The sequence below is a fragment of the Diprion similis genome, chromosome 13, assembly GCF_021155765.1.
Source record: "Diprion similis isolate iyDipSimi1 chromosome 13, iyDipSimi1.1, whole genome shotgun sequence".
NCBI lineage: Eukaryota > Metazoa > Arthropoda > Insecta > Hymenoptera > Diprionidae > Diprion > Diprion similis.
The window spans coordinates 6,394,239-6,406,744 of NC_060117.1; positions in this window are offsets into that span (position 1 = coordinate 6,394,239).

Here is a 12,506-nt window from a genome sequence, read left to right on the forward strand (position 1 = left end):
CATTGAAATGAGCGTCTATATATGTAATCAGAACTACGATTTCATGGTCCTTGATTCCTTTAATTACATCAGACCGATGTAGGAAATAATTTTTAACCACCCTGTGATGCATATGCGGATTTGTTCGATCATTAAACTGCAATTCCTCAACCACACGCGTGAATTTGGTAGATTCTAGGGGAAAAACTAGCCCTGCATTTTTTTTTTTTACTCTACTAAATTTTTCATGTCGTTGCCGAATTTTAAAACACGTGCCACAGCATCGCGTGAAGTATGGATACCCACAAGCTGACGCTGCACGGAAGGAATTCAAAAAAATGGAAAAAACATTCTCATCAAGAGATAGTAAACCCACAGCAGAGCGGATGTATAGCCAAGGATGAGTGCTGTCCGTATAACTCGAAGCATTGCAGTGCGCCTTTTATCATCCGGAGCATTAAAAATGTATCTAGTCCCGGATAATAAACTCGACTACTTTACCTTGACAGAGACTGGTAGCAGAACTAAAACGCAACCACTTCGTGCATTTCAAAGGACAACTCAACCACTTGGTATTACACTGTGGCATAAATTTTCACATGGAAACCACGAGCGTGATTCGGCTCTGGCAGTTTTCGCTTGAATGAAATAAATATGATGTTCAAATGGCCGATGATCATGACCGTTTAAATCACTTATTTTAATTTTACCTCTCGAAAAATCATCCCACGTTGGATTTTTACCGATAATAATAGGTAACCAAGGCCAGTTCTGAGTATAGAAAATTCCCTTACCGACACTTAGCCAAGACACAAACCCTTTTCAAGAATGCTCGATCGACAAATGTCGGTACAGGAATCTGTAACCGGAATCGGCTTTGTCTAACTCCTAACGACTATGAACTCGAAAAGGAGTCCCAACATAATATCATGGCACTACGTAACGCCTACCGTCGTCTTAGCTGACACAAATGTAAATTTGTTCGAGGGTTCCAAGAGAAGGTATGTAAAATACTGTTTGACTTAGCAGTGCTGACCCAGCTAATTCGCTAACTAGACCGTGACTTGGGATTTTATACACTGATAACAAACCTGAACCCTACCGGCCAAAAGATGGCGATGAATACCAATGCCGTTATTTTGACGGATATACTGGACTGATTGCTCGACTTTGGGCACGGTCAGTCGGTATAAAAAGAACCTAATTTCACCTGACAATTTATCTGAGCTAATAGATCATCGGTTATTGAATATTTTCTTCATTTTTTATTCTGCTTCACAAGGGAAGACAATGAGTGGAATTCGACTATAATATGACTTATATCGTAAAAGTTTCTTTGATTCTCAATTCTACATTATTGTTCCCGTTCTCTTATTTGTTGTTATAAATCATCGTACAAGTTATCTTACAGCAGAAGATATTAATAAGTTTATTATTTGCACAACACGATCGTTTCTTGAGCAAAAAGTAATCCATCTACCGCCACGTTTCTACTATTAGTAAACGCTTGGAATTGAAGTCACAAGTTGTAACTAAAGTTTACTCGTTATGCATCAAACATTATATTATACTTATACTGTCCAATTCTATACGTGCTTGTGCAAGTTTTATTCAAGTTTATCGAGTTAAGCTCGTTGTAATAAAATGTTGAAGAAAATATATATAAAAAAAAAAAAAAAGAACAAACAAACCACCGCGAGAGATTTTTACTCTATGACGCCGATACATTATTGAGAAAACTTCAAATTGAATTTATCAGGCAGGTTGATATATAAGGTTTCTCGTCGAGGAGGAAACTCAACAAGTGGAAATAATTGCTTCCTTATTCAAAATTTAAACGTCCAAGAACTGTGTTCTGCTCCTTAATGACTTGTTCGATTATATTCATATATATATATATATATATTTATTCAGTTAAATAATTCGTTCAAAGATCTATCTTTTCATGGTTCTTGAATTAAAATGTACCTCGTACCAAAAAGCTGCGGTTTAAAATCGGTACCCTGCACGACTTCCGGTCAAGCATTTCACTTGATGATAGCTTTCGAGTAGAACAAAAAAAATCACAACAATGGGTGGTGTAAAAAAAAAAAAAACCACGCGTGTAATTATTATTTGGAATAAAAATAATAAAACGAGTAAATATCATTCTAAACTCGCGTTTGTTCGATTCATTTTCACTTTTAATTGAATTTTATTTCAACAAAGGAAACGTTTTAATTGTTACGCTAGAAAACAAAGGATTATTTAATTTGGATTGAGGAAATCGCAGTTTTAATAAGTGTGAATTTGTTCGAACCATAATTTCTTTCCGTTCGATCAACTAGACGAATTGTTTTTTTTGTTTTTTTCAAAAAAAAATCTCTTCTTTCGGTACTCCGTAATAAATTAATATCTGTCGATCGAAGAAAAACTTGCTAGTAATTCAGAAAGATTTCTATTTTTGTGAAATGATTAAAAGGATTCTTAGTCTAGAGATGACAATTTCGCGAGATAAAAAAAAAAAAAAGAGTAAATCTAAATTATTTATCCACTATTTAAATCCATTCAATTTCTATTTCAGTGTAAAAAATAAAATCAAAATTGTAAATTCGTCTCCATCGCGTAGTAGAAATTTAACGAACTAAAACCACCGACGAAAAGACGCGCAGCTGCAGATAGTATACAAAACAACACTTTATCCAGCCGCAAAACGAACACTAGACTTGCCTTAAAGGCAAGTCGATACGGGATTGAGAGTTTCCCAATCCGTACGAAGTAGAAAACAAAAAAAAAAAAAAAAAATAACACAAATTTACCCTGCCAAATCGAGTCTCGATAAAAATTCCTAGCATTTCAATTATCGACACAGAGAAATATGACTAGATAAAAACAAAAAAAAAAAAAAAAAAAAAAACAACAACAACAAAAACAACAAAACGTGCAGAAAATTAATTATTATCGACTAGTAAGAAACATTAATTGATTGCAAAGACTTGCCTGATCGAAATGCACACAAGATTTTCACCCGCAAGCAAGCGTTGTTCAACAAGGCGAAGTGGTGGTGGTGGTGGTGGTGGTGGTGGTCAACAGGTAGAAGCGAAAATCCGCTTCCGTCGGATTTGAGGAAGCGAGCGGCGAAAAACCGGCCGTCGTTTTATAAAGCCGAGGTGTGAGAAACAGAGATGGAGAAAGAGAGAAAGAGAGAGAGAGAGAGAGAGAAAATGACGGCAGGGGAGGAAGAGACGGAGAAAGAGATATAGAGAGAGAGAGAAAGGACGAGGGGCAATTGCGAACCGAACTTTTTCCACCCCCGAGTCAATCAGCAAGCTCTGACGCGAAGAATCCTCGACGCGGCTCGCGGCGTGAGTGACGAGCTAGCTGTGTCCGGTACGTTTTGCCGGATTCCCGGCACGGCTATCGAGTCGGCGGCTGCGCTTTCGCCTCCCGCCCCTCGTTAAGCTCGCTACCAGGCCTCCGCGCCGCCCCAACCCTTCCTTTTATACGTAACGTAACGTAACATAGCGAGGCCTCGGCCCTCCCTCCGGCCGCGCAGCGGAAACTCCGAAAGTTGCAAGAGGCCTTTCTTTTCTCGAAATATACATATATGTATGTATGTATGTATATATTTATATACATACATTTATTGGGGTGGGCCGGATTTTTTTATTTTTTTTCTTCCTTTAGTTATCGTGAAAATATATCATTATTCAAGATGACGTAAAACAAATTCTGTGAAAGTTTGAGAGTTGATATTGAAAGGTGGCTTATAGTTCCAAGGAGTGTTTCTTTTTTCGAAATGGATATATATATATATATATATATATATATGTATATTAGACTGTTTCAAAATAAATCGATAATTTTTTTTTTTTTGCTTTACACAATCTTAAACTATACTTGGACATCAAAAAATAATCCTCGCGAAATGAGGGGCCGGTCCTTCAATATTTAGAGGTGTCTCATCGGACTTTTGTCTTTTTTTTTCATTTCGTCAATACGTAAATAATTAATTTTCATGGATGGAACAAAAACATTTTTCTTGTCCTAAAATGATGAATATATTCCAAACTTATGTATAAATACTGAATATACTAGAAAAAACGAACTTGATGATCGCAGCAACCATTATCGGTCGATATATACGTCGATAAATGCAAAAAACAAAAAAAAAAAAAATACAAGAATCTTCGTAAAATTGAATTTTTCACTATCGTCAATAATCTTCAATGAATACATTCATTGATACGCTGTTACGATAATCATTTTCGGCTACAAAAAACTTGACTTATTGCAATTGGGGTATTTTTGTCTATGGTCTTGAACTATTTGAAACAAATATTGTTTTTGTTCCTCATTTTTAGTCAACAAATTATTATATTCCTCGACAAGGGCTATCCACGTTCAGCTGAATCATTTACTACTTTCATTTGTGAGAAAACCCTTAAGCACGTTTGAAAGCTTTCAGTAGATTCCCATTGTTTGAGAGGCTCATCCAGGAAATTATGGGGCAATTCACATTGTTGAAATAAACGCTAAATAAGTATCAATTAATGTATTCATTTAAAATCGATTAGAAGTGATTATCGAGGTAAAAAAAATCTGAACAAAAACAAACGAAAATAAAGATTGTATACCATGGTGTAAAAAAAAAAAGTGAATGATTTAACTGCCTCCCCGTTTGTTTTGAAATTTTTTTAAACTTCGGTACAACATTTCGGGGATCGAAAAAATCACCCCCGTGAATTGTTGCAGATTTTTTATACCACTGGTTAAAAATTTGTCTTAGTTTCGCACTAGTTTAATTATTATAACTTTAGATTGTATTCACCGAGATTTCATTTATACGTCTTACTTCTCTCAAGTATTCGACAAGACTGATGAACTGATGAGGCGCTGCAGAACAAGATTCGGTTATTACCTGTCGCTCCGGACACACAAGAGCGTAATATAAACGTAAACAATCCGAGGTTAGTTTTTGTACGTATACCCATGTATGGGGCATTCCAAGTGAAATCGAGGAGTCATTTCCCTCGGGTCATCGTATCCTTGCATAACTTTTTTTACCGCATTGATTCCACTCGAAAAAAGCTGAATTTTTTTGGAACAATTTCCTCGCTACTCCTTCAGGTGGCGCGACGATCGTTTTCGTGTAAAAAAGGTTTAACAGAAAAAACACCATTTTTTTAAATTCTACAATTTTTTCCACAGACTCTGACTCGTAAATAAGCAAGATCTGTCATGATTAGAAAATAGGACACAGTTGCTTCACATTCGATTATTATTATTATTATTGTTTATTTTTTTTTCAAAATCAGTCTAAAATCGCGATTTTCATGGTGTTCGTCATCGGTGATTTGCATGAAATTTTCACCACGGATAACACCATGAAAATCGCGATTTTAGACTGTTTTTGAAAGAAAAAAAAAAAAACAATAATAATAAATATAAATTATAATAAACAATAGACATAATTTATAATATATAATAATAATAATAAATAGCAATCTTTACAATCTTAGAGAGAGAGTTTCGGCTAGAGATAGAGTCCTTTAATGGAGATTCCTATTTATTTATTTATTTCAAAACATTTTGAGGCTAGTTGCGGTTAAATTTCGAAAAACTCCAGAATAAGAGCCACCCTATTGATTGCATTGGTTTATGGTCAGATTGAGAAAGCCTCTGGACCAGAATACACCCTTAATTTGAAATGATAATCGGTTTTATGTTTCATCAATACGATCATTCGCTATGTGAATTCCAAAAAAGTATCCGTTTCGGCGGACAATCCACTTGATTGAGTCTAAGAAGCGTTTTTTTTATTCAAATATATTCCTTAAAAAGATAATCTCTTCTACACGAAAAAAACTATGTTGTTTTTTTTTTTTTTTTTTTTTGCTCTCCATTTTTGCTTCACATCAAACTAACAGATTTGAAGAGAATATTTTGTGATAGATAATAAATTTTCTGGCTCTAATTCTGAGTGCAAATTCGAAGAGGTTATTAGTCGTATTATTCAGATTTTCTCAAATTTGTTTTCATCATACGGTATAGATGTTTTTTAATTCGCGTTCATTAATATTCTCGTAAATGAAATTGCTCAAGATTTCTCTAACAGTTTTTTTTACTCTGTTCCTGACTTTGACTTTGGATTCAGGCATTGGTGGTCCATCCATTATTAATGGGAAACGTCTGCGAAACGCCTCCAGACTTTTTTGTTTACCGTGAAATTTTAACTATATCAATCAAGTTTTCTGCTACCTGAAACATGTATTCTGCTACCCGACTTATCGCCTGATTGTATTCATCAAGTTCCTATAGATATTTGCTCAAATAACTTCGAAAATTGGCATTCGTTAAAAGCTATTTGCGTCATAATTTTTACCTGCTGAAAAAACCAAAATCTGACGATTACAAACTTATTTTCAATTGATCATATAATTCACGAATAAATCTTCGGTTCGTAAAAGACTGACAATCTCGAAAAATTTTATTTCACTTGCAATTTTCATATCGTTAAATCGAAGATATTCATTGACTCTTTTTCAATTCCCATTTTGACTTTGATTTTCAAATAATTAGTGACATAATGCAATATTATGCCATTGTAAATTCCAGCAATAACCAACGTTTCAAAGGATTTCGTTACTGGGGAGAGAAAAATTGTGTAAAACGCGATTTGCTCAATTCTTTTCGGTACTTCGATATCTCATTAAAAAAAAACTAATCCTCCTCACTAACAAATTGAAAGTAATTCATTAGAATATATTTTCATTACAGCTGATTGTTAAACCTCGTTTTGTTCATTACGGGAACGTAGAGAAGGTACTGGGCATCGTTATGCATTCAGATGCATATCTGCACGTGATTTGCATAGAAAACACAGAAGAATAACGTTAAGTATATTTCTAGAACGTGTGTGCTCAATTTGCCATCAAGAATACACTGCAAGTTTGCCAATAAGTAGAAAAAAATGCAGAATAAAAATTTCCCGTGATGAAAATTTATGCGAAATTCCAAGTGATTCCAATTGCCAAATTTTCAAAGTTTTCATAAATCATTTGGACTTGAAAAAACTAAAAAATGAGAAAAGTTATCTTCATAATATTTTTTTTACGGCATGGGCATTGTAAAATCCACTTTTTGTGGCAGTTTTCGTTCCGTAAAGTGACGCTTTATACGGCAGCGAACAAAGTTGCGGAATAAAGCCTTTATTCCGCAGTTTTGTTGCGCAGTTCGAAGTGCGCATCCCAAACTGCCGAATAAAGTAGCTTCGTCGAACAGATCGCGACATAACCTCACTCTTCGTTTTGCTTTTCAATGCCCATACCGTAAAAAATATTGTATGTAGCATGCCCGTAAACCGTTTTTTGGCTCGGATAATTTCAGTACTCGTTTCCGGCTCGCCTTCAGCTCGTCCTGAAATCTTTATCCTTGCCAAAAAAAAAACAGGCGGTTTACGGGCATGCCACATAAATCGCTATTATAATCCTGTAACTGTTTTGAAATTCGACCATTCGGGATGTTGGAAAATTTTGTTTCCTTCAAACAAATACTTTTTGAAAAAATTGTAAGCACGTCACAAATGCCAGTCGCGTGTATACTGTGAGAAAATCTCCTCTATGCCCATCTAATTTCACTGCAATCTTTGCCAAAGTGTTTAAAATTGTCAAACAACTTAATCGAACATTCGATGTGCTTCTATCAAAATTCGAGCGACGAATCGTTTACGACACGTGCAGAATGACCTTTATTAACCGACAGGGATGCTTTGCCAAAGTCGCAAGAGACCCTGCAGGTGGGATTAGCTGAGGCTTAACGAGGGTTGGAATCGGCAAAGCCCGCAAGATTCGACAAACGATTCTGCAAGTTGTAGGACGAGCCTCTTAAAAACCGTTGAATTCCGTTTATTTGCGAAGGCTCGGACGATGCGTTGTTATCCGTATAATCCGTCACGCAGCCGCGATTGAGCGAGAAGAATCGTAATTAAATTTATGCAAATTCTTCTAATATTCGTTGGACACGTTAAACCCTCCTTTTCAAAGCGGAAATCCCAAATTTTGGATCTTATTTGAAGCTTCGAAAGCATCACCTGCAGGAATTATGGAATTATAATACACATCTGATTTCAATTTCGTCACTTGTACAAAGTGTTTCGGATAAACATCGCAGTACGACCGGTTGCCTACCGCTAAGGAGAAAAAATATCGGTAAAACAGACGTACTTAGTTGTTGATAGGTAAAGCGTTTAAAGTCCTCACGAGTGAACTGGAACTGCCGGTATTGTCAAATTGTGTGGATTTAGCTAAGCAGTTGTTGATTTGTTTATAATCATGCTGAAGTGTTCACGTTAATGTGATTATATGTCTTGGTAGGTCGATTTTACCGATATTTATTCCCCTCAGTGGTTGGCAACCCAACATACCGCGGCGGTCACTGTGAAACACAGTGCATACTGTGATTTATTCTACTTCTTGAAACTTAATTACCTTCACGTTGTACGATGCGAATTACATGAAATTTTTTTTCTTTGAAGAAAAATTTCTTTGCTCCAGCAGATAAAACTTAAACTTCAGAACCTAGACCAGAAAAAAGTAGGAGATAAACTTTTTCTACACCCGATCAATAACAATCAGCTATGCAGTAATCCGACGATCGGTTCGAAAGGTAAAGATTTTTTTGCCAAAAGAGAGGTAAAATTGAATTTTCATCAACTGCGCAGCACTAGTGACCGCATTGAAACGAACCTCATTAAGTGGAGAGAAATGCTCCTTTCAATTCGTCCTGACTGCAAGTTGCACGTATAATACCAAGAAAAAGGAAGGTAATCCATTGGACGATGATTACTTCTTTTGATTCGCGTCGCTCTCACCTTACATGGCAAATCCCCTAAGATTTGATTAGAATAAAAAAGATGAGAGCAGTCTGAGTAACAGGTCCAACACAAGTGTCAGGAGTTGGAGCGCGTCTAATAAATCGTAGCAACGGAGCTTACAGACATAATCTCATGGAACACATGTGCCCAGTGAGGATTTTTTTCTCATTTTTTTTTTTCCCCCCTCTTTCTGCAGATGAATTACTCGCCAGACTTTCGACGCCGACACGAAGCGAAGTTTTGCCGAATTAGATAAAAAAAAACTGTTTTAAAATTCTGCAACACGTATGGCAACTTGCAAAAATTGCGCCAATTGGATTTGCTTGCAGCTGTTACATGTAACGTACGACGAAAATGATAAACGGAAGCGGAAAAATTGTCCTCGCATATGTTTTAACTGATATATTATACCTATTTGTAAAATGTGATGAAAGGTGAGAAAGAGTCACAAAATCAATTGAAGGAACAGCAGGTGGTGAAAAGAATTTTCTCAATGTGTATCTACCATTTGACTTTTTTCTCAGTGCGCAGAAACGTCAATTTCAAACGCGATTCGAGACGGTCCGGAAACTTTTTTCGAATCCGTAAAAAAACAATTCCATTTGTCGATGAGACAGCCACTGCTGTCACTGAAACTAGCTAGACCAAACTTATTTTCAAGACAATAGGAGAAAAAAGTTTGTCTCCTTACCGAAGAAATTCCGTTGACGAAATTTCTTTTTCCCACGGTATGCTGCAAGTTATTTTTAGATTTCACTTGACTGGAGGCAACAATCATTCTTCAAAACGTCTCGAACTGGTTTTTATTTCGGGACTAAAAATATTGCCACCGACAATTGGAGAGTAAAAAGTATCCCGAGTCGTCCACGTCATGTGGGATGATAAAATAGGAGGTGCAGTTAAGGTGCTTATACAGACCCGTTGTACACCTCGAAAATGCAGGGATGCAAAACTCCTATACCGCTCAAGCGATCAGAGTGAAACTTGGGCAATTAATGCCCTATTTTGGCACAAAGTAGAGCGTCTTTTTACTTTTTGAAAATTTGGAAAAAAAATTTACAGATTGGTTACCACTCACAGAAATTGGCCAAATTTTCACAGTTGCACTGAATGGATCGACCTATCCGGTATGATGCCACTCGGCGGTGATAAAACACACATTTTGAACCCAGTCCCATGAGATTTGATGGTGAAATGACGAAATAGCAGCTGATCTGATTTTCGATTACAAAGTACACCGAAATCTCATTTTGGCGACATTTGTTACCGACCTTTCATGCATGCCGGTAATTTTTTACCGACATTACACGCATACATTACCGGCATGCGCGTAATGAGATTTCGGTGTACTTCGTAATCGAAAACCAGATCAGCTGCCATTTCGTCATTTCACCATCAAATCTCATGGGACTGGGATCAAACTGTGTTTTTCATCACCGCCGAGTGGTATCATACCGGATAGTTCGATCCATTCAGTGCAACTGTGAAAATTTGGTTAATTTCTGTGAGTGGTACCCAATCTGTAAATTTTTTTTCAAAATCTTCAAAAAGTAAAAAGACGCTCCACTTTTTGCCAAAATAAGGCATTAATTGCCCAAGTTTTACTCTGATCGCTTGAGCGGTATATGAGTTTTGCTTCCCCGCGTTTTCGAGGTGTACAACGTTTCTTTATAAGCACCTTAATAGTGATGGATGCGTTTCTTGCCTATGTGAAGAAGATGAAGAAGAGTAGAGTAATCGTTCAGTTTTAAATTGAATCGTCTGAAAGCTATGAAAAAATTCTGATCGTTACGTGAGATATTTATTACTCAGATACACCCAAATATGTGTTTGAATCAAATTAACTCATGTAGAACTCGCTTGGCTCGTGATTCACTTCCGAATCTAGGCCACCTACAACACTTGTCTCATGAATAGGTAATCAAATCAGCTCAGTCCGCAGCTTAATCTTGAGTCAACAAAAGCGAGGAACCTCGTTCCAAGTAAGTTTCCTTGAAAAAATCCTTGACTCATTATCCATTGGCAAAGTCGAAAAGCCTGGAATCGTATAATTTGTACGAGAGGTTATATTGCCTTGTTAAAAAATCCTTCGGAATAATTGTTACACGGTGATAAACCAGGAGAGTTGAAAACCGTCTTTAAGAATTTAATTACACACGACTGTGATGTTCGCCGTTTTTACAGTCCAATCGTGTTTTCGCAATATCCCGTGAATTGGTTTCTGGACCGAATTACTTTGCCCTGAAAATGAAAAAAAAAATTTGACAAATCAGAACGGTTATCAATAATTTCGATGTGGAAGTAGTGTGAGTCAATTATGATTTTGGTAATCCATCTGGTTTCGGTAAAAAACTCAATACTTTTTTAACAGTAATTGTTGTCAAGTATTGTTAAGACATGTAACAAAGGAAAATAATAAAATTTATTCCTACCACCAAAATACTAGTAATCTAAAATGCAAAACTGACTTGATTTTGAAGCCCTAATTTAATAATAAAAATTGGGTCACTCTTACCCTTTGCATAATACTCCTTTGAATTGTTTAAAGAGGTGAAACCGTAGCTCGTGAACTCTGATTAGCTGACGATGAATGGTGTTATTGTCGGCACGACAAGAATGTTCTTCACCCTCCAGCTGCAAATTCTTGTTTACCCCATTTAAGCTCATTACACGGAGAGAATTTACGTGAGGAGAGGAAATGTATTACAAGCAAACGGTAAGTATGAGCAGCAATGAGCGAATGAAAGCCTTGTCACAATATTGAACTTGGAGTAAAAATGAAGAAACATTGTAATATTACGAAAAAAACGTAAAAAAAGCTATTATAACTGTCGGAGTTGCGAACGAATTTTATTTCTCACCTGATGTTTCTTTACATTTCCCCTGACTCTTCATCATTCGTAACTTTTTAGAGTGTAAAAACATTCCATTTGTTTATATACAGTCTATATTTGATTGCCGGTATATGTAACCAGTTTTTTTTTCTCCTTTCTTTCCTTCTTTCTTTCTTTATTTAAATTATCTGACTACAAGATGAAGATGTGAATTGTGATATCGATAAAAATTTCAATTCAACCTTGACTTTAACCTGAATCGCAATTTATTTCATCCATAATCCGAGGAAAAAAATAGTTTTACTAAAAGATTTTCGTCTCCATCGTATACCAAAGAGGCATGGAAGAGAAGGAAAAAAAATCTATATGTATATAGGTCTATATTACGGAACATCTGGTATAACTATCGATCTTTTTACGAGCCCATCAATTATGTATTCCGCTAATTTATCAACTCCTACGGTTTTATTTCAAACACCTCTGCATCCGGCACGCTGATATTATTACACCGCGAGAGTTTCGATTCTATAATAGTTTTTTTTTTTTTCCTCCGCTGTAGATGTGAAAGCGTAGTCAAGTATTCTTTATTAATTTTATACATTTTCATCTACATAATTTATATTATATGTATAATAAACTCTGATCTGTCCCTCTGAATATCATCTATACACATGTATACATATATATGTACAATTATTATATACAATTTTGTGGAACGATTATCTATAACGTGAAAAAAGAAGAAGGAAAGTGACAAAGAAAAAATAAAGAGAAAAGAAGAAAGAAAAAAAGAAAGAAAGAAAAAAGGAAAAACAACTTCACAGAGATCAACACTTATG